The 24,025-nt window shown below is 32.3% G+C and overlaps 1 protein-coding gene across 2 annotated transcripts in view; it reads left to right on the top strand.

Annotated features, from left to right (window-relative positions):
• rdgB (retinal degeneration B) overlaps positions 1-24,025 on the top strand; it is a 184,052-nt gene that overhangs the window by 3,028 nt on the left and 156,999 nt on the right. For both annotated transcript variants that reach the window (XR_001344934.2, XM_014438141.2), the window contains exon 2: positions 16,983-17,067. The gene's annotated coding sequence lies outside the window, so the exon portion shown is untranslated. The remainder of the gene's footprint in view (positions 1-16,982; positions 17,068-24,025) is intronic.

Below are 24,025 nucleotides of genomic sequence, written 5' to 3' on the forward strand. Positions count from 1 at the left end.
ATCCAGAGTAATTCATCCGAGGTTCTGTGTAAATATCTAGTAACAGTGGTGTGGGACCATGGAGGTAATTTGCCTCCTATAACTTCAGGAAAGATTTATTATATAGGGAATTGTCTCAAAAGTAAAGTGATGTAAATACGGTATTTGGCTTCAGACAATGATTAAGTTTTGACTTATTCACATTAGGATTCACCTCTACCTCATAATTGAATAAAAATAAGCCTGTGCTTTTTCTTTGTGTTTTATAAGTCTTTACTTACAACTACTTAAATAAAATATCACTGTTTAGTGAAGTCAAAGTTTTTACTTAATGAAATAAGTAAACCCTATATTTTCATTTTCCAGGAACTACTTCGGAAGTATAGTTTTCTTAGTTAACTCTTATTTTCAGTTGACTAAAGATAAGTAAAATCTTTGTGATGAAAGAACTTTCTAGTTTTTAATTTTTTTACTTTTTTAAGGTTACTACTATGCAGCATTAATGTTTTTAATTAAAATTACTGGCTTCAAATTTACCAATTGCTGACTTTATAAATATACGAAAAGGTAAAAAATTACTGAGAGAGAAGAAATTTAATTGTGGATAATTCCAAAGTTTTGTTGCTTTTTTCAAGTGAAAGTGTTGATTACCTTTCTGATCATTTTCTAAGTCATTTCGAAGATACAAGAGATGGAGCTCTTAGTTCTCGGCAAAAGATAGAAATATTTCTTCATTTTTTGAGTAATCTGGGGCTCTACTTCATGGTTTTTGATGATAATAATTATACTTAAAGAATTCTTTGGCTCACACATTAAGCCTACACTTCTTCTTGACTCTGTGACATAATTATATTATAATTACACTTTCACATAAAAAAAGATTAAAATAGAAGTTCATTTTGATACAAATGAAGAGTCCTAATGGGGATTACAGAGAAGACAAGTCGGATCATGTCTTCTAGGCCGATGACAAATCCAGTATCTACTTAAAGTATAAGCTAGTACATGTACGTAAATATTTATTTTGGTGATGATTTTTCTAGTATTTACTTTTAAGTAAAACATGGCTCACTCCTCTTTGCAGGACTTTATCCGGGATATTAAGATTCTATATACAAGTATTATAAAAAACAAAAAATATTTTGAACTAGGAATATAAGATGACACGAAATTTTTATTTCGTGAAAGTTTCATTCATTTGATGACCTATAGTTCTACCCTAGTTTACAGTGGTTTTAAAAAAGCAACAAAACTTTGGAATTATCCACAATTAAATTTCTTCTCTCTCTGTAATTTTTTACCTTTTCGTATATTTATAAAGTCGGCAATAGGTAAATTTGAAGCCAGAAATTTTAATTAAAAGCATTAATGCTGCATAGTAGTAACCTTAAAAAATACAAGAAATTTCTTTCATCACAAAGTTTTTACTTATCTTTAGTCAACTGAAAATAATAGTTAACTGAGAAAACTATACTTACGAAGTAGTTCCTGGAAAATGTAGGGTTTACTTATTTCATTAAGTAAACACTTTGACTTGCATAATAAGTCGTTTTATTTTTTTTATTATTATTTTGAGCTAATTTTTTTTATTGCCTCCTGGACCACCTTCTTTCATTACAAAGAAAAATAAATAAATTTATAATTTAAAAGCAATAATATAACTGGTACTAATTAGTCTTGGTAAAATAAAATTATTTTAATTGTAACATATCTTGGAGAAGTCTGAGTTTGAGTCTTATAGCAGTGGAGAGCGTGCCAATACTGTGTGGGATTGCATGTTCGACTAAGAGTAATTTTTAATAATTGATCATAAATTGATATGAGAATAAGATGGTCCGGGGTGTGGTCAGCAAAGTACACGAATAAACAAAACTTGGTGGGGACCACTTGCATCTCTACCCAAGTCACCCTGATGTAGCATAAAATTCAGGTCAGAACATCTGCTCAAATAAATAAGTTTTGTTTATTTGTATATCTTTGCTGACAACATCCCCGAGCATCTTCTCCTCAGAAGGGTAATTTTCTATGATAACTCTTGAAACTATTTTGTGATGCAGCATATAACTATCTGTTTCTGATAAACCACAGAGAGTTAACAGATATGCTCATTACTTTATTTTTATATGTTTGAAAAACTTCATAGCTATGCATTAATAATGGTTGCAATATTACGTGATAGGAGAATTGTGCTTTCTTGTTCTAATTTACATTTTTGTATTGATAATTGGAAATTATATCACTAGACTGGGATAAGCTTCTTTTAATTTGAAATTCAATATAATAGATCTAAAATTATTCCTCGGTATTTCATTGATTCTGTTTGGGGATTCCAATATATGGGACAGTTATTTATTTGTAGTTGGAAAAGAAACCCTGAATATCTTAGTCTGAAGATTTTGGCTTTGTTTTTTGTCTTATCCATACTGAACTTATATGTATTTAAATAATTTTGAAGATCGTAAAGGATGGTCTGCAGTTCATATCTAGCTGTAATTACATAAGAGTCTTGTGAGAATCTAGCTGTATCATAAATAAACATGTCAATTAAAGTGTTATTTAAATACTTTATTTCTTGAACATAAATATTAAATTATGTATTAAGATGGTGAGGTGAAAAAACTTATTTCAGAATATTATTTAATACTCTATATTTAATTTTATTTGGGGTGTTACCCCCATCTTCTGGTATTATATATTTTTTTCTTTTTGTAATTTGACTTATTACATAGTGACTCAGATATATTAACCAATCATTAACTTATTTATGAGGTGTAGATAGTTGACCGTATATTAGTGATTGGAGAAGTTTGTCGGGGGGTGCAGTCAGCAAAGAACAACATAAATAAACAAAACCATATTTTTTTATTTTATAATTAATAAATAAATTTATAAATTATTATAATATTATAATAAATAAATATGGTTTTGTTTATTTATGTTGTTCTTTGCTGACCGCACCCTCCGACAAACTTCTCCAATTATTAACTTATTTATTCTGTTTTAACGAGTTTTATGTTTTTTTAAAAATCATATTTATATCTTAAATGTTTGTATATATATTTTAACCTAGAGACTAACATATTTTTTTAGTCAATTTTTAACCTATTTATACATTTTTAACTCACTTGATGTTTTTATCATTTTGTGTGTTTTTAATGTTTGTATATATATTTTAACTTACCGACTCTCAATCTTAAAATATTGTCATATTTGTTTCTTTATTGCTATTTATTTATAGTTTTAATTATATGAACTATAATTCTATGTTTGTATGCATATATTTATTTATTTAATCATTAACCATTTTAAAGTTATATTTATCATATTTATATATTTTTTTTATAATCGTTATTTTAGTATTTTACTCATTACATGTATATTTATAAACCAATTATATATTTTTTTATATTGATTCCTAATGAATCCTCCATGCAGGTGAAAAGGTTTCGGTATCTGTTGGTAAATTATTGATGAATATAGGAAATATCAGTTCAGACTAACAGAGGGCCGAGAGAATTGAACTAGGACAATCTGTTCGCCGGGGTCGGATGGTGTGTTGGTCCGCACAATAAAATACTTCGATGAAACATACATCATTAAGTATATTGCGGAGATCATGCTGAAGGTGGGGTATGTACCAGAGCCTCTACGCTAATACGCTTATTGGTAATAAGGGAAAATGAGACCCAAAAAGTATCTCATCCGGGAGGTCAATAACGATATACTCGATTGTGCGCCGAATCATCGAAAAGGTTCTGGATACTGAATTGAGAAAGCAGGTCACCTTCAGCAAAAGTCAAAGTTCTGCCGGGAGCACATGTAAGCGCCAGAATCATCGACGCGATCATAAAACATCCCAAAATATAGGAGAAAAGATGCGCGGTGGTTTTTCTGGAGGTGGTTGGTGCTTTTGATAACTTTGGACATGGACACATAGTGAGCTCCCTGGAGGCAAGATGTGTGTCATCCGATCTCACTAATGTGACCGCGGCTCTCCTAACCACAAATAAGATAAAGATTAATATAGCGTTATTGGAGCGTTTGAAGGACGAATAGCGGAAAAATGGCCCCATTTGAAGAAGAAGAAAGTGCTGTTTCAGCAAGAAAATACACCGTGTCACAAATCAAAGAAAACGATGGCAAAATTTCATGAGTTGGGCTTTGAATTGCTTCCGCATCCACCGTATTCTCCAGATCTGGCCTTCAGCGACTTTTTCCTGTTCTCAGACCTGCAGAGAATGCTCGCTGGAAATTTAGCGCTGATGAAGGAGTAATCACCGAACTGAGGCCTATTTTGAGTGGTATCGAAAAATTGTATGACCACTATAATCGTTGTACCGCCCCCGAAGGCTACTATAATGTATAATAAAATCAAATTAAAAAAAAAAAAAAAAAAATTGTTTTCTATGTTAGCCTACGAACTTTTCAGCCCAACTGTTTTAACCAACATAGACGCTATAATATTATTGATAAATTCACTATTCAAGCAGGACTTGAAAGTTGTCCATCATTTTAGAACCACCAAAAGTAATGAGCACCTTTATAAACTTTTCCTGTTATAAATGTAGCTAGACATTTCTATATACTTGTGTAAAGAAGTCTTGCTTTTACAGTATTTTTCACGAGCTCGCTTTTGAATTTTATCACTATTTTCAGCACAGATAGGCTCTTTTAAAATTCTCTATTCTTCTATGATCGATAAATACGGCGCCGAACACGCACATGAAACGATCAGGAATGGCTAATGTTCTGATGGAATTCATTCAGTTAGAAGAAATTCATCTACTTTATGGTTATTTTGTATTAAAAAAAAAATGTACTAAAATTAAACCTAATGTTAAATTAAGAAGAGTTCATTGATTTGTAGTTAATTTATTACTTTTACCATTTTTTATATCTGAGAGGAAGACAGTAGGGGTGCTGTCAGCAAAGATTCAAAAATAAATAACTTATTTATTTGTGCCAACGTTTCGACCTGAATTTTAGGCCTTAGAGGAATTCCTTTATAAGTGAAACGTTGAAAGCGCTGAAGAGTTTCACTTAATTTCAATCATTATATTTTTGACTAATTTTTCTTGTTGTAATTGAATTATACGCATTTATTTTATCACCAATCAAATTGTTCATGAGTATTTGTAAAATACTTCTCTTCTGGTAAATGTACTATCATGGCGCATTCATACGTAGATAAACATATCGATCTTACACAATATGATTTTTTTTATTCTTCTTGGTCATTGTTATTGTACGAGGTGGCTACCCTATTGGTTACCAACCTATTCTAACCCGAGTGGGAGCGTCGAGATTCATTTCTAGGGTCCGGTTCGAAAAAAAAAATGTCAATCTGCAGTGGCCGGTTTTGAATCAGCGCATTATACTTCCAGTATTAGTATGTCTTACAAAAAATAATCAACCCCCCCTCCCTCACCTTCAAAAATAAGCAAAACGTTATTAGAAGTATTTTACATTCCTGTTATTGATATGAACGTTTTTGAATTTACTGCATATAAAAAATTGCTACAGTTCTGTAGTGACTTAAAGATTAGTTATTATACACTACTTGTGGCTTTATATATAAGTACCCGTCTTTAATAATATGGATATTTAAAGAAATAGCTTAAATGTCTACTTCACAAACTTACAGCGATAAAAACATAACTCTGCTGAAAGAATACGAGGTGTGGCAGAAAGGTAATGAAACTAGCAATACTACTAGCGATCTGGTAACCCTGCGCTGTTGTCCTTGATAGAGCACTGTATCAGTACCTTGCCGTAGATCAGTAAGAGTTTCAACTCCTTCCGTTAACGACGTGATTTTTGTGACTGTTATTAGTGAATGCTTGGAGAATCGGCAAGTGGAATGTTTGACGAGTTAAAATAGGCCTATAGGAAACATTCTTTATCCCGAGCTCAAGTTTCGCTGGCACAAATCATTTTTGGAAGGCAGAGAACACATTGAAGATGTACACCGTTCAGGAAGGTCTTCAACATCGAACGTGTGGACACTCAGACAGTCGTTTAACATTAAGAATGTTGAGTGAACTCACTAATTTTGAACATATTTACCGTTCACCAAATTTTAACTGATCATTTGCACATGCGGAAAGGTCTGTTCAAAAATGGTGCCGAAAAACCTCACAATTCAGCAGGACATTCGAAAAAACAAGTTTATTGATTTTGAAAGAATCGCTAATGAGCAAGATTTCTTTAGCCGTGTGATCACAGGTGATGAATCATGGATTTTTGAATACGACCTTGATCAAGAGGCACACTGCAAACTCTCCTCGACCAAAGAAAGCTCGAATGAGCTATCACTTCGGGACTTTGAAAAACATCCAAAAGAGTGTAACGAGCATGCTGAAGACCATACCAACTGCTACCAACAGTGGGAACAACGTCTCTTATCAGTGTTTACCCGCCCAAGGGAAACACTTTGAAGGGGATACATTGATGTTTAAAAAAAAAAACTTTGGTAATTAAAAAATCAGTCTCATTACTTTTCTGCCACACCTCATATACTACTCCGACCCTCTGAGACAGGACATGACTTAAATTCTCATAGCTTTTTCTTTTTGCTACAACTCATTTTAGGGCTTTCTTCGTTTAATGGCGGCAATGCTTATAGAATGTGTTAATTGCTTATCCTTCGCAGCACGATTGCATTCTGCACTTTCGTATAATTTATGCTTACACTCAGTAATGCTAAGTGATAATTTAGTTTCTTAAAATTATAAAACTATTTATTTATGAAAAAAATTATAAATAAAAAAAAGTCTTTGTATGGATTTATTTAAAACATGAGAAAAAAAAAGTTCTCCAACAAAATTTGTATTATGCAGATTTCTATACTATTAATTAAATTAGTTTTATAGAATCAAATGATTTATACAATAGATGTTACGTATTTCTAATTCCAATAAAATATAATATGAACACTTCCATAGGAATTACATTACCCGATATCGAAAATATGTAAAAGATTACTCAATAAAAATTATTGAAAACTTTAAATGAAAAATGTCTTGGAATAAAACATTACTTAAATTATTTTTATTTTAAAACGTTTCAAAAAGAATAGGATATAAAAACCTTTTAGAGTAACAGACCAGCGGGCACTACTATAAGATACACTGGATGATAGCATGGAAGTTTCGATTTTCGCGGTGATTACAAGTTTCCTAATGATCGAGAAGTTAAAAATGTCCTTAAAACATGTACACTTTTATTTGAAAACAAAAATATTATTGCCTGCTGAGCTTTCTCATGAAAACGAAGTTTTTTTTTACGCCATTTCGGATTACTGGAGTGTTCGAGGTACCGAAGTTCGGATTATCGAGATAACACTTTATTGATGTCTGAGAGCATTGCTGGAGTAAGCATCCCCCTCCCCCCCGTGTATCCGATCATCTTCAAAATTTTATATTCTGTTCAAGAAACAAAGCCCTAAGAGCGTTTGAAGGACGAATAGCGGAAAAATGGCCCCATTTGTAGAAGAAGAAAGTGCTGTTTCAGCAAGAAAATACACCGTGTCACAAATCAAAGAAAACGATGGCAAAATTTCATGAGTTGGGCTTTGAATTGCTTCCGTATTCACCGTATTCTAAAGATCTGGCCACCAGCGACTTTTTCCTGTTCTCAGACCTGCAGAGAATGCTCGCTGGAAAGAAATTTAGTGCTGATGAAGGAGTAATCACCGAACTGAGGCCTATTTTGAGGCTAAAGACAAATCATACTATAAAATTGGTATCGAAAAATTGTATGACCACTATAATCGTTGTACCGCCCCCGAAGGCTACTATAATGTATAGTAAGAAAAGGAAGTTTTTTTTTACGCCATATCGGATTACTGGAGTGTTCGAGGTACCGAAGTTCGGATTATCGAGATAACACTTTATTGATGTCTGGGAGCATTGCTGGAGTATGCATCCCCCCCCCCCCGTGTATCCGATCATCTTCAAAATTTTATATTCTGTTCAAGAAACAAAGCCCTAAGAGTTTCTTGTTCCTTAGGCGACATTGTCATAAAATAGTAAAATATTAATTCAGTTTCAAGACAATTATTCGACCACTTCTTCTATGGCTCGGAAACGTGGACTATCTCCAAGGCTGGTGAGCAAAACTTACTGTCAAGGTTGACCACTTATGGAGACGTCGAACAAACCAGGAGCTCAAAGTTTTATATAAGGAACCAGACGTTGTCCTGTTTGTGAGGCTCAGTAGATTGAGGTGGGGAGGGCATGTTGCTCAGATGGCTGAGAGTGATCTGCCAAAGAAAATAGTGACAAATGTACTTCATGGAACATGACGCAGAGGAAGACCTCGCCTTCGATGGAATAATGGTTCGCTGGTGTTCCTCAAGTATCTTCGGACCCATTCTCTATACTGTCTATACAGCCGACATCCCAACTAATCCTAACACCACGTATGGTGGTGGCATATGTGTGCTCGCAGTTAAACCCTTTGATTGCTTCCCGAACCCTTAATACTACATCATAGCCCTCGAAGAATGGTGCTGAAATTGAAGGATAAAAATAAATCCCATCAAATCACCTTTACTCTTCGTCGTAAACCTACCGACTGTCCTACACTATACTTCAATAATGTTGCTCTTACAACAAGGCTAAAATGACAGGAAACCACGTAGATTCCGACTATTACAGACTAGCATACCGGTCTAAACTTCCAATTCATTATAAAAGACTTACAATAATAAGGCCTATCTGGAAATACGTGATTGAGCTTTGGGACTCCACTAAACCTTTGAATTCTTCCCGTATCCAATCCTTACAATCCAAAGTCCCTCGTAAAATCCTCAAAGCTCCTTACTTTGTCACGAATAAAATCGTACATAAAGACCTTAATGTTCCATATATAACCGATCTAGCCCGAACCAGGTACCATTCCTTTCACTGTAAATTCCCTAACCATCCAAACCCACTAGTTTCTAACTTTGCTTCCTCTTCCCTTCCTCTCCTCCGAGGTGCCTCAAAATAAGATGGCCGCGAAACCTAATGTAAAACCGTTATTAGAATGCTACCAGTGGGTAGTTTCTCTACATGCTTCTGTCACTCCATTATAAACTTTACATCAAATTTCCTGGATGTATTATTATGTACAGTTATAAATTTAAATTAAGATTAAAAAAAAATTATATTCTAAAATTGTTTTATTGGAATAAATACTCTACAAACTATCCCTCGCACAGTATTATTCAATTGAGTGTAGTTCGTTATGCGAAATAGTATACCTTGGCGCCTGTTCAGTGTACTCCAGACAAAATATCCATGTTTTGATGAAGATATATCTACGAAGCCGCATATTATTATTTATGATTTCCTAAATTTATTGTTTATTTCAAATACATTCTTTATTAAGTTCAACATTTCGACCAATTTGGCCATCGAAAAAGGACTCAAAGACAATCTTGAATATTAATTGACACCTCACATAAAATTTTAAAAACCTTTTGTAGGCTGTTTGCCCCAGGTCATTAATTTTAGTCAAAATCACCCCATTTTATCCCTTTTCCATTGAATTTTAAAACATTTAATTATAGATTAACTTAACAATATTATTACTTTCATATCTCACTTTAATAAGCAAATGATAAGTTAATCTGTAATTAAAAGTTTTAAAGTTTAATGGAAAAGGAATAAAATGGGGCTATTTTGACTGAAATTAATGACCTGGGCAGAATATCCTGCGAATAGTTTTTAAATTATTGAAGTGAGTGTAAATTATATTTAAGATTGTACATAAGGATGGCCAAATTGCCCGAAACGTTGAACTTTTAATTAAATCATAAAGAGTGTCTTGAGACTTAATTTGGATACCTATTTTATTAAAATAAGAAAGAGAAACGATTGTCTATTAATCTAGATAATATTTTCATATCTATTTTATTTTCTACTTTCATTCTTAATTTTAATGTTACTATATTCCCTTTAAATTATTATTATTTATAGTTTCAATATTCTTATCATTTTGTTCAGTATTACTCTTGTACCTGCCTGTACTATCTGTTATCATTTTATGTTTCTGGTTTATCTGTACTTCTATTTAATCATTATGGTTTTTATCTTGTTTTTTTTATGGTAGCACTAATAAATAGGTTTTTAATTATTTGTGTCCTTCACTGACCGCTTCCCCAACCACCTTCTTCTCTTTTAAAATTTGATTGTTATTCAGTTTTAATAAATTTTATGAAGTGAATTTTACCGTTGTTGTGAATGTGGTTTTTTTTTTTTGCCACGGAAATGGTTTCAAAAATTTTAAATTCAAATTTTATTTGTAAATTTGGTTTTCAAGTTTTGGTTGAAAGTGGTTTTAGTTAAGAGGTATATATAGAACGGTGGTTCCCAACCGGAGGGTCTGGAAACATTTAGTTTTGTAAGAACATTTTCATTAAATATCTTTCCTAATATTTGGGTGCTAACTGAAAGTTTTTTACTTGTAAGCACTCTGTAAAAAAAGACTCAAAATGCAGTCTAAGCTACCTAAATCAAATAATATATTCCTAGCGGGGCCCTACTTTTCCATAAGTGGGGAGTGGTGGTTAAACCACACTTCAATTTCTGGCTTAGTGGTCCGCAAACTTCTGTGGGTTGGGAAACACTGCCCCAATGGTTCGGAATGCAGAAGTGTACTTTTTTTTTTTTTTTTTTTTTTTTTTTTTTTTATAGAATCACCTGTAGGGTGTGAGGGGCTCTTCGTAAATAAAGCTACAAATCTCTTCTCTAGAGTAATAATGTAATCGCTGGTTCGGGTTCAAAATATACGGAATATCTGAAAATAAAAATCTCACAAAAAATCAAAATAATGAAATAATAAAGAAAATATACTTCAAAATGATATACAAATTTCATAATGTTAAAATATAAAGAAATAAAATATACGCTATTATTATTACAAAAAATAAATTTGTTATAAAATAATATAACCAATATAATATTTTCTCTGAAATAATTAACTCTTTAATAGTATAATGATTTAAAACCAAAAGGAAAGCTCGAGATTTTGTCAAATAAAAAAGTCACTCACAGTCGCTGGGAGAATGGATGGTTTTCGATGTGCCCGAGTTAACAAACGCTATAGTATTTAACAGCTATTATTATAAGTAAACCATCAGTATAAACTATAGACATCTGGCACATCTTAGGCAGGTATAAGCTGTCATCTTAGAATGGCATCTGTCTAATTATTTTATGTTTAACACTTGTAAGTCAGTTCTGACAAGCCCATCGCAGACCCAAACCTTACCAGGGTAATAATTCATATTCTTGGAAAGAACCCGATGCTCTCTTCCAAGACACGCCTTTTCTCCCCTCCCAGATATTTATTTCTAATTTCATAGGCTCTCTAGGCCCCGCCTAGTTTCCTAAAATTATCTGATTGGTCCAAACCCCTTCTCCTATTTCATTATTCTTCCTACCCCCTCTTCTCAAGTGTACATATATATTTCCTAGCACTAGATAGCTAAGACAGTTCACAACCAGCCGGAATGGCCCCTCCCCATTCTTTGTTAGCCCCTGGCTATATAGCCCCACATGTATAAACCGCCTTCAGCGGACCCAGCTTCCTCATCTTATAATGCCACAAGGCAAAGGAAGATAAAATTGTAAATAAATTGTATATATAATACTTAGTTGTAAGTCCTATATATTGTAAATGTATTAAATAAATAAAATTTTTAGGAGGTAAGAAAAAAAAAAAAAAAAAAAAAAAAATAGCTAAGACAGTTACAGTTACAGAGAGATATCTGTAACCATATAACTATGTAGTATTTGTAAATATGTAAGAATAAAGTCATTTTAGTCTTCACTGAAGTTCAAGTTGCGTATCGAACGAAAAATACGTCTACCAAATCGCTTTAGAGATATCCGCCGTCATCCAGATTGTGAAGGCCTGGTAGAAATTGGGTGGGTGAGGGTCACACCCGAAACGGTACCCCAAAAATCGAGCAGCTTGAATAAGCGGTAAGCCGGTGGGTTAAAGCCTCGTAGACGGACCCTTAGCCTGCTGCGCTTGGTATTACCGATGCATATAGATGCCACATAACAACGATGTATATATACACAACAAATCTCTTTGTCCATAATTCACGTGAATAGTTAAATAAATTTGAATTACAAAATACAAAATAACGTAAAGTTAAAAAAAAATGAAAATAAATTTATAGTTAACAGAGAAAAAAATACTTTATTTGGCTCTGCTGCCCAAATTCATTGGATTGCCATAACACACAGCGTACTCATCAATCCATATGTGAACACATATGCACTACAATACATTAACATTTTCCATTTTTCAAACACTAATTATCAATAAAATAAATATAATACACTTCAAAAATATTTTTTTTTATCTGTCTTTACAATTTTTTTCCCTGACATAAATTTGTTTTCAAAAAAGCATGATGGTCCGAGAGCGGTCAAATAAAAACTCAAGTAGTGATTAAACTATTTATTTTGAGCCAACGTTTCGCCCCACGTTGCAGGGCTTCATGATGGCTTTCAGACTGGAAGTCAGAGCGAATCGTTGGCGAAATATAATTAGTTTAATCACTACTTGAGCGCACCCGGACTATATTCCGTTAATAATTTTATTACATAAGGGCAATGAGCGATCTTACAGTGTATTTGTTTTCCTCCTTCTTTTCGCCCAAAGCCAAATAACAATTTTCCGATTCGTTCAATACACTCCGATAACACTCTATTTCACTCCTTCAGTGATCCGCGGGACACGTTTAATCAATTATGCATTTTAACAGAAATCATCAATAAATAGTAATGTATAAAAAAGGCCGAAATGAAACAATCACAACAGAAAAAAAAATTAATTAAAAAGAACTAATACATAAATTTAAAACACATATACATGAATTAATAAGTTAATACACACAAAATGAATTGGCTAAAAACCTACGCAAAAACCAAAAAATAATATCAAAACAAACGAATAATATTAGAGCTAGTGATGAGGTATGATATTCGGGGAGTCCAAAATAATATTTTACGCCAAGATCGCTATATCCTCTTAGGTCTTCTAGAAAGCTCTTTGTTTTATAGGAACTTATAGTTAACAAAAAAAAAAAAATTAAATTGAAAAGTAAACAAAAAAATAAACCAAACTTTTGGACTTTAAAACCTACATATCTATTGTCATTCCAGATATTGCAGCCTACATAACCATTGTCCCGGAGTCATAAAAACGTGGTCATCAAATAAAATTAAAAAAAACTTTACGATTTTTATTTTATTATCGTTATCGTATAAGTTTATTGGTAATATATTTCGACATGGCCGTTAAAGTTGTTTAAACTGAACGGTGTGAAACTATTTCTGGATACAGGCGTTTAAACTTCGCTGAACCAACGTCACCAGGCATGACGTCACACTGATCGTTGACGTCACTTACCTACATCGACCCGCCCGGTGCTACGGAATGGAGCTTACATTTTCACAGCTCCCTCCTCCCGCTTATTTACTTCGCAATTAACCTCTTCTTTTTTAAAATTATGTTAATTTTTATTTAAGTTTACAGTTTTAAAAATTAGAAGAAATTGTTTTACTGCATTAGGAAATAATTTAAATTAAATTTTGATTTTTTTTTCATTGGATATATTTCTTATTAGAAATTTTATATCATTTTGGGTATTATTTCTACTCTAACTACTGGTTTCCTATTAATTTTTTTAATAAATAATCAAATTTTTCTCTTCTTACCCTCTTTATTTAAATTTTAAATATCTTTCCTATCCTTTTTATATTAATTTAAATTTTTATTAATTATTTGCGAACACGAATATGAGTATAAATAAGTATGTGGGCTTGATAGCCGAGCACATTGGGACAAGTGTCCGAGCAGTAAGAGATTTAGAACGCTTGCGGGTTCATTTCCCACATGGACCAGTCATAGTATAAGAGCCGGGGAGAAAAAAAGGTAGTTATCTCACTCCAATTTTAAATTACTTTAATGAAAACTATGTATAATTAATAGTCAAAATTGATGAATCTGCCAAGTATAGGTTGGGGGAATAAAAAATGGCGGGTTTCAAAACCTTAAAAACACAAATTTTTCATTCGGAGGTCTATACCTCTGTATCTTAAAAAACAACATTAGAAAACCTAAAAGCACATTATTTAAAGAATAGTAAATTTGCTGAAATATTAGCCCTAAAAGAGCTATTTACGTCAAATAGTTCTCGAGATATAGATTTTTAAAAAGCAAAATTTCTTAAAAATCTACTGAAAGATTAGTAGTTAGTTAATTTATTTTGAGAAATCTATATCTCAGGAACTTTGTGACGTACAGATGTCTATTAGCAATCAAATTATAATGGACTATAGAGAAGTTTATGACCTTTACCTTCGTAGGAATAGTAGTTTTCATGATATATGCTAAAATAAATTGATTTACAGTTGTTCCGACAATAAGTTAGATTTATGAAAAACTTCATTTCAGAAACCATTTGACGTACAGATGTCTGCCAGCGCTCAAATTAAAGCTAGTTAAATTTACTAAAAAATAGTTAATAATGTTTATCTTTGTAGGACTAGTAGTTTTTATGATATTTGACGAAATAAACTCACAAAATATTAATTTCTATTTGTTCGTATAAAATGTTGGATTTTTGAAAAAATATATCTCTAGATCCATAAGACGCACATATGTCTGCCAACACTCAAAATAAAGGAAATGTAACTCACTATAAAGTAGTTTATGACAGACACTTGTCTTCGTAGGGATAGTAGTTTTTATGATATTCACATATGAATATAAATGTGGCAAATAAAAATTTGTCCGAACAACTAGAAATCAATTTAAATAAATTAGCAAATTTCATGAAAACTATTACTCCTACGAAGATAAACACCATAAACTACTTTATAGCTCATTAAACTCGCTTTAATTTGAGTGCTAATAGAGAACTATACGTCAAATGATTTTGAGATAAAGATTTTTCAAAATAAATTCACTAACTACTGATCTTTCAGTACGTCCCATACATTTTTATGAAATGTTGCTTTTTAAAAAGCTATATCTCGAGAACTGTCCAACGTAAAGAACTCTTTTAGGGCTCATATTTTAGCAAATTTGCTCATCTTTAAATGACGTTCTCTTTTTTTTTTTTTTCTGTTGTTCCTACTTTTTAAGATATAGAGCTCCAAATGAAAAATTAAATTTTTTTATCGCCTTCAAACAGCCATCATTTTTTATTCCCCCTACCTATACTTGGCAGACTCATCAATTTTGACTAGTAATTGTACATACTGCCTTATTGAGATAAATGCCACTCAATCGAATCTGAGTCCTTACGTGTGTGTCTGCTACCTTTGTGGCCGTCCTGTCGGTGTCAGTGTCCTAAATAATGGGCCCGTACAGTACTGGAGGCTGTCAAAACATTTGATCTGTCTTCTCGATATAAATTATCTCACCGTCGGTAATTCGAATGTCGTATGGATGTGGTCCTGCTTTGCTTCTTGAACTGATGTATATCTCAGTACACGCCTCAGTATACCGCTCTGAAACTGTTGGAGCCTCTTGGCCACTGAAGGTGCTATGTTGGTTAGCATGGGTACTCCGTAGAGCAGGGAGCACACTTTTGTAGATCACTAATTTGAGGCGGAGAGAAAGATTAGGGTAATAATTTGCTTGCAGAGAATTTTAATTTGTTGGGTTCTTAATGAGTCCGCAGGAGGGATGATTTTAATTATAAAATAATCAAACGCTGAAAAATTATAGTTAAGTGTTTTAGTTTTAATTACATAAAAAAATATCACACTTTTATATTTTTGAAATTATTTTTAAATTTTCAAAAATTGTTAAAAATTACTAAAATTAAATAAATAAAACAACTAGTTTACTCATTTGGTGAAACAAATAATTCTTCTTATCTTGAGAGAGAGAGAGAGAAATACTTTATTCATCTAAATACATCAGATTTCTATTTCTATTTCTATTTCAGACTACTATTTCCCGTACTTACATACATATGCATATAGCATACATCAATCCGTAATCGGATATATAAAAATTACACATACATGGTTTAATAAGATATAAAGAAAACAATTTTTTTTTTTCTACAGTTTCCTATTACAATCATTTTCGGTCTATACACCTAATACAAATGTTTCAATTCATTCCTTTTTTCTTTCCCATTTCTGCTCCTCCAATTTCACCATTTCATAATTTTCTTAATTCACCCAATTAACAAATTCGCTCTCCGGAATTCACCCTCCTAGATCCTCTTCAGTGACCCGCTAAACAAATTCAATACTAGACGGCAATGTGAGATCAGACCATCATTTATAATCACAGCAGTAGATCAGTTTACCAAAAACAAACAAATAGTTACATTTTACGAGAATAAGACTAACACATAGATTCAAAGGAAAATATAATAAAAAACCTGTTACAAGAAGCATATATATATATATATATATATATAATATTGGACATAGATAGGTAATAGAGAGTGCCGAGATATACATAAATAAACTGAATTTTTAGATAAATGTTTTCCTGTTTCCATCGCTGCTATGGCAAGAGCCAGTTTTTATTTTTATTTACCTTCATATGAAATATCTACTATGGGGAGGTTTTGCATTCATGTAACATTCTACTCAAAGTATTTTGGTAAATGAATGTTGTGTAATGCATAAGTCAACATACTACATACATAACATTTTGCAATGTTTTATTTTAACAATGAGGGTGCTGATAGTTGACTGAGAGGTATGAGAAGTGGTCGGGGAGGGGGAGAGGGGGGAAGAATCGGTAATGATTCACAAATAAACAAAACGAGATAACAACTTTAATTCAGAGAAACATAAAAATAAAACAAATAATCAACAAACTTCATAATATAAATAAAAATAAATTAAGTAGATATTAGTTTATATTAATAGAAGATAAAATATAATATTGTAGAGGTAAGAATTATACAAAATAAATGATAAAAAAAATTATTTATTTTTATAAATTAATATTTGTTTCAGAATCTGCGATTATAATCATATCCCAAAACCTGTTCTGGTCGTTACTAATGGCGTGATTGGCTTATTCATGTAGTACAGAAAACAGGTAAGTTAAAACATTTTTGAGCTCGAAATATCATTACCTTCATTTGATAATTTTCTAACCAAAAATTGTTAAAAATTAGCTATAGTTAAAACTAATATCTAAAATATCCATGGATACGACCCTTATTCATGAATGAACCATTGTTATGTACGGTATGTATATATGTATATATTATATTTTAATTTGATGGTTATGTATTTTTCTCTCTAGTTTAAACTGTATGAATATTCATATGAACGAATCCGAAAATTTTTTAAGTCTTCTCTTCAACGAAAAAGAGGGAAGGAAGGAAGGGGCGAGAGAGACCTCTAGCCAGTAAATATAATTACACTGAGAAGATTGAAATGGGCGGCCTACTAGAAGAAGAATATAGCAACTAGGGCCAGCGAAATGAATCTCTTAAAAAGTTAATAAATACTCGAGGGGAATGTCGGAGGGGGGAGCGCCATTTTCAATTTGGTTTTCAATTTTACATTAAAGTGGAATCAATTATTTCATGTTATAAAGTGGTATTACCTTTTTATTACATTTTATCATAAATGGTTCTTTCTATTATCTCTAATAGAAGTGAGGATTTTTTAAAGAAAATTATTAGGGTAAGTAATAAATGAAGGGACGACAGGAGATATAGTATAATTCAGAAGCTGAAATGAGTTGTGTGTTTCACACGCTAAGGAGCGTTTTGAAATAGATATTTCTCAAGATATCTCGGGTCTGTGGTCGCACCCGGTGGAGGGAACTTACTGTTTTTGTACAAAGGACTTTAAATTGTATAAATATTCTGTAATTGTCATGGGTTCCTGTGTTATTCAGGGGAATTGAATTAAATCGAATGTTTCTTTTTTAATAATATTTTAAGATGTAAAAATATAAATCTTTATTTTTTCATCATTAAAATTATTTTTTTCTATAAATCAAACGTTATTATGATTCATAGTAATTAATTTGATTATTGTTCTCCCCTTTTGTTTGTTTACACCTTCCTAGAAGGCTCATGTCTTCTTACGTTTTATTACGGCAACGTAACTTATCCAGTATAGTTGCTCCTTATTGGTTCCAAGCGCCTCCTTCATTCCCTCCCTTACTATCAACTACCCTTCCTTAAGGACCAACCGATTCACCTCTATTCTACAATAAAAAACCTTGGAGTCACCTTCGTCCAACACCTCTCCGGGAATAATCATATTACCCAAACCACACGAAAACCCATAACTGTACTCAAACAATTCCAAAGATTTCGTAATTCCATTCTTCAGAAAACCCGACAGCTCCTAGTATCCTCTCTCTCTAGTCTTCCCCCACTTCGACTGCGGTTCCTTGGTCTATGAAAGGGTATCTGCAGGACTAGAGTTGAGACAGAAGAGACTCATGAATTGCTTTGTAAGATTTATCTTTGGGTTACCTAGGCACTCTCGAGTCTCCCGCTGGTTGGCTCTATCCAACCTCTCGAAGGCAATACCTCCTTGGTGTTTTCCTATTCCTGTCTTAAAATAAAAAAACCTACCTCCATCCTTGATCTCCTCACTCTTCGTTCTTCCATCCACTCATTAAACACCAGATACCAACCGACTGATTTATATATGCCCTCCTATAGAACCACCTTCTTCAGCAAATCCTTCGTCATACGTGCAATCTCCTTCGCGAACTCTCTCCATCATATCCATTCATTCCTTTAAACAACACCTAGTCCTTCACTTATTGCATAACCAAACCTCCGCATCATTGTAAACAATACAGTTAAGCATATATTGATTAACATTATAAATAGTAGTTAAGCCAAGATCTCGATGTAATTTCATTTTGCTTACTGGAAACGTTTATATGCTTGCCAGACAAAAATCATTATGTATAAACCATGTATTTATTCTTAGGGGATATAACAGGGGACTGTCTCAGAGTAAAATTATTTTTTCATTTCATTTCATTTCAATAAGTACACTTTTATGGTATAGTAGTCTCATCTCAAAGGTAAATAAAGCTCATTTTTCTGGTCCATCAAAAATGTGCAAAAACGACTTTTTCTATTATTAAATTGGAAGCGGCTGTAGAAATTTAAAAAAAATATTTCAAGAAACAAATCTACTTTTGATAAAACTACATTTGTTCTCTAACTTTCGTTGGTATTGACTTGGCCGAAATATTTTTTGCTGGATAGTTAAAAACAAAATAACAATAACCAGTAAAAACCCACTTTTTTCCAATTACCGAAAAAGATAAGGCCTACTACTCGCAAATATTGTTTAATGGGAGTAATAATTACGGTCAATTCGTTTATTGGTATTTGAGTGTAAGAAACCACACTCATCATATGATTAAGCACGTTTCATTTTGGAGGGTTTTTCATAATTTCTACCACTTTGCGGCGCCGGTTCTATTCCTGCCTGGGTGGGTTGAATTGTATTTAGTGGAATTTTGAAAACGTTACAGCTTCTCACTCTGGTTAGAATAGGTCGGTTACCTATATGATATTGTTACGGTTGCCATGGTGAAATAAAAACACTGGCAAGATCTGTGTAGACAAGAGGTGTTGCGGTTGTCATGGAAAAAAAAAACACGAGCGATATTTTCTGACGAGTGGGTTTTGTTTTTGGGAAGGCGACAGTTTGATTTTGGAAAAGGTATGTTCAGATGAGTGGGTTTTGGTTTTGTGAAGGCAACAGTTTGATTTTGGAACACGTTACGATTGTGAAGTGGTAATAGTTTAAAGGTCCTCTGTCTTTACTGTTTGAACCGGAATATCACCATATGAGAAATGTTGTCATATATGTTTTGTTTTTCAAAATTATGGTGTTTTACTTCAATAGACGATCATTAACACTAGAAGTGGAGATATGGTGGAATGCGTAGCAACGAATCTTCAGCACGTCCTGGATAGGAGAGTTGCGGCATCACATCATTAGAGATTACATTCATATAATTCTGGAGTGGTGAGACGGTGACCGGAAAGGAAATATCGGACAACCTTATGTTCGGCCAGGACCACGAGGGGATTGAACTAAATTTTATTTTGTTTTTTATTTTATATCCACTTTTATACTCTTTTGGATAATAATGTAAATATTGTTATTAAGGTTAAGCATTTAAGTTAATGTTAAGTCAACCTATAAGTTTTAATTGTTTTATTAATTGATAAGAATTCTTTTTTTTTCCTTTTTCATTCTCTGTATATAAATTTCTTATTATTATTAAACTTTTGTACATATAGTTCTGCTGTTCTTTCTCTGCTTTCAACTTGTTAATTTACTTATGTTTTTTTTGTTGTTGTTCACGGAATATTACGATAGTTCAACAGGTGGGTAGGTAACACCCCTAGGTTTTCTGTTATCTATATGTAAAGGTATTCGCCAGTGGTCATAATTCAACAATTGTTTATATAGTGGTATATTTTAGTTATATTGTGGGCATAATGATTCGGGGTTTTCGTTATTTCCAAGAAAAAAATAACGTGGCGCCTAAGGAGTAATTTATTCTTGATTGTTTTGTCCTTTTTTTTCCTTTTGCGATTATATATTTTTTTCCCTTTTACTCACCCCCTTCTCCGCTGAGCGTGGGCAACTATAAACGATAAACATATAACTAAGGATAAGTCAAAATTTGCGGTTATAATATCTCCCTACGATGTCAGTAATGGCTAGATAGAGGATAACTAAAAAAAAGAAATGCTAAAGGTTTTTTAAAATGCAGATTTACAATATTGGATAATTTTTTAGATAATACTTTCGATTTTGATGGGCCGACTACTTTAATGGAATACATTCTGCATCTAACGAGTACCATAATAATAATAATTGAACCAAGTGTTATGGTTGTGAACAACCTACTGTGGGTGAATGTGTACTTCAGAGCAGCTATTGGAGTGGTTTACGGTCACAACACTCGACAGTATTATTGCTATGTCATGGTAATGGTTAGTCGCCGAATTCACTGTTAAGGATTTAGAGACGAAAAACCTTAAAAAAAGACCTAAAATTAATTTTAGACAGATACTAATCATTTATGTATACGTTATATAGATATCATAATAAATCATTTAGAAATATCGATAGATAAATAAATAAAACATCTGTATAGAGTTATCTATATACATATATATGGAAATGGTTTCGTCTTTGTACACAATAAACTTTTGGGCAACAATAAACAGAGTTGGGTAAATATTATTCGATTGACGAGAGACGAATACTTTTTTATTCGTTAATTTTCTATTAGAATAATCAGTTATTCGTACAAAAAATATGATTAACCATCCGAACACTTTTTTATCCGTGAATTTTCTACTAGAATACTCAATTATTCCTACAAAAACATATGATTAACCATCTGACTACTTTTGTATTCGTGAATATTCTACTAGAATAATCAATTATTTTTACAAAAACATATGATTAACCTTCCGAATACTTTTGTATTCGTCATTATTTTACACGAATAATCAAATATTCCAGCAAAACAAATCGAATAACCGTCCGAATACTTTTTTATTCGTGAATTTTCTACTAAAATAATCAGTTATGAAGAAATTACTTCTTTGAATTATTACAATGCAGTAATATTATATTCGACTAATTTTGTATTCGTATCATTTTGAATTCAACTAATTTTTTATTCGATTGAAATAATATTTCAAATATTTGAAAACAAAAGTATTCAGATTGTTTAGTCGAATTTTTATTCGAATAAACAAGTATTCGTCTTTCGTCAATCGAATACAAATTTATTCGTCTCTCGTCAATCGAATACTTTTTGCCCAACTCTGCTTTTGAATTACTGGATCGATTTTCGTGATGTAAGTCGGTAATTTTTCAAAATGTTCCCTTTTTTTCGCACCCTTCATTAAAATAAATTAGTACATCATACTTATATAATAAATGAAATGTATTATATATGCTTTTACTGAGTCTTCTCCCTTTGATTGCCTTGTGGCTTTATAAGGTGTTAGTATGAGTCCAGTTAAGGTGGTACAGTCCAGCTACAGCCAAAGGCTACGCCATGGAATGGCTTTTCCCTTTCCCTTTCGCCGTGGGAAGGTTTAAAGCTAATGAAATCCCCGAATTCTCGAGTAGAAAAAAAAGTTATGTACAAAATTGAGCGTTTTTGGTTTTTTCGCTGAGAAAGCACGCGTTTTTTCACCGTTATTGTACACTAATCGATTTGTCTCTTTCCGAGGAATAAGAAAAAAGTATTACTAATTCTATACAACTATATTATATTTACCAAAAATTACAAAAACCTAATGTGCCTCGGGGTAAAATAGGTCAGCTAAATTTTTTTTTAGAAAAGAGCATTTCATATTAGTTTTTAGCGTCGTCTCAACTAAGTACCATTTTTTAAAGAAATCAAAAATAAGAAAAATTTTACTTCGATTTATTAACGTAGATTTAATGCCCTTAATATAATTAAGTACCATTGCACTGAAAAGTATGAGTTTTAAATTTTAAAAAATTCACACGTAAAAAAAAAAGTTATGACAAAATTAAGCGTTTTTGGTATTAGCTCAGAAGGCGTGCGTTTTTCTCACTATTATTGTACAAACGATTTGTCTCTTTCCGAAGAATAAGAAAAAAAACATTTTTGATTCCAATAAACTTAATAATATTGCAGCTAATAAAGTACAAGTTTATTTATACGCTGTATACAGCGAAGTTAGTTGTTATCAATTATGTCACCATAGTTACCGTCTTATCATTTCATCTGTATGTATAGAAGAATGGTTGAATTTTTGTCCACAAAGATGCTGAAATTGAATGTCATCGGTTATATTATTATATATAATATAAATTAATTATATATATAAATAATTATATTAATACATCGCGCGTTTCCTGACGTGGTTTTCATAGGGTGGGTCCGTTACTCCCACGCCTATTTTTGTGAGTGCCACCCATTGGTTTACGGGCCCCACAAATGTCTGGAGGGAGATTGTGAGTGAGTATTGTATAATAATATGCTTGAAAAAATCCCGGGTATACTATATAGGGATACAGTATATATACGTATATGTTTAGTTTAACTAAATACAATAATTTTTTTTTTTAATTATTTATTTAATGTAATTTACAACTGTACAAAATAATAGAAAAGGTAAATATGTAGTATGTTTCATATACACTTGAAAATCTTGGGAAGGAACCACCCATTAGTGGTACTTCAAACATTAATTTAAATTAGAAGGTCCCGTGGCCATCTTCTTTTCAGACGCCTCGGAGGATTATCAGGGATTGTTAAGGATGAAAGATTAAGAATTAATGGGTTAGGATGGTTAAGGAGTTTGAAATGAAAAGACGCATATCTGTTTTGGGTCAAATCTGCAACGAATGGGATGTTAAGGTCTTTGTGAATGAGTTTATTTGTGACGTAATAAGGAGCATCAAGGATTTTACGTAGGATTTTGGATTGTAACGATAAAATACAATAATATAAATCAAACTATCAATTGTGTTCATTAAATCCATATACATTCTCAAATATACCAATAGCGAGGCATTCCCGAGTTGCTTAGTATTGTATAAATTTGAATTTAGTAGTGATTTAATGTATGTATATTGTTGTCTCAGGGTATGGCTTGTATGTTTCACTTATTCCCCATCCTTTGCTGTACATTATCAGATTACAACTTGCTAGGGCCGGTTGCACCATCCCAGTTTAAACTACGATAATTTAAATCCTGAGTAAACTCAGTAATTATCCGTTGCACTAGAATAGTTAACCTTTACATCTGGCAGTAAACTTAACCGACCAATGATAGCCAGGCAAACTGTGATTATGAGTAAATCTACGTTCAAGTAGGAAACAATGTAAAGTTGGATCTATTATCTAGCAAAGCTCTATTGTATTATTCAATTTCTTTCCAAATTCAATTAAATGAATTTGATCGAGACAGACGATTAGACCGACGATAAAACTTCAACCACTAAATAACTTTGTACACAGAAGATATTTTTTTAAACGATTTCAACTG

Source organism: Halyomorpha halys, unplaced genomic scaffold, assembly GCF_000696795.3.
Source record: "Halyomorpha halys isolate HHAL.00 unplaced genomic scaffold, Hhal_1.1 Scaffold53.1, whole genome shotgun sequence".
NCBI lineage: Eukaryota > Metazoa > Arthropoda > Insecta > Hemiptera > Pentatomidae > Halyomorpha > Halyomorpha halys.